General features: G+C 44.8%; 1 protein-coding gene across 4 annotated transcripts in view; it reads right to left on the reverse strand.

Moving 5' to 3' along the window:
- Positions 1-667, reverse strand: part of NOS1AP (nitric oxide synthase 1 (neuronal) adaptor protein) — a 247,015-nt gene that overhangs the window by 181,037 nt on the left and 65,311 nt on the right. The window lies entirely within an intron of this gene.

Here is a 667-nt window from a genome sequence, read left to right on the forward strand (position 1 = left end):
CATGGTAGTGATGGCAAGCTCTCTTTGCTTAAAAAGCACTTTCAGGTTTATATATTGGATATCATTTAACTCTCACATCTAAAGTAAGTAGCCAGGCTGTAAAAAAAAAAAAAAAAAAAAGGTGAAGGGCTGGGAGGCAGTGAAAAGATTACTCTGTTTGCCTGATGGACTGCTTGGAGAAACAGGAACAAACACACTCATTTTCTCCCCAAAATCGCTATCATGGAATTGAGGTTTCTGTGGGTCAGATGAATTGGCTGAAAGTACAAGCAGCAAAGTGTAGCTGTCTACATCTGCTCTGTTTTCCAGCCACCTCTTTACCCATCCACTCAAAAATTTCAGTAGACCAAACCTATCTTCCAAGTGCACAGGAAACTCTCTTCCTTTTCAGCAGTGCATGGGCAAACCCCATCAGAGTGCTCAGACTACTGATTCTTGTCCAATCTCTGCTCCCTGCACCAGCATCAGAAAGCAACAAGGTAGAGGCTCTCCAAGACCTCCACAGTAGCCACATAGGCATGCGCATCCAAGACAGAGCAACTATCCTAGGATAGTGCTAACATCTTGCTTTTGTTCTTAAAAAGTCAAGCCAGGGCCTCTCCCTGGTGGTGCAGATGGTTGGAGCGCAGCACTTCATGAAGCCAGGGCCACTTCAGTACGAGTTCAA

The sequence above is a fragment of the Condylura cristata genome, unplaced genomic scaffold, assembly GCF_000260355.1.
Source record: "Condylura cristata isolate star-nosed mole 26May11 unplaced genomic scaffold, ConCri1.0 scaffold00024, whole genome shotgun sequence".
Lineage (NCBI taxonomy): Eukaryota > Metazoa > Chordata > Mammalia > Eulipotyphla > Talpidae > Condylura > Condylura cristata.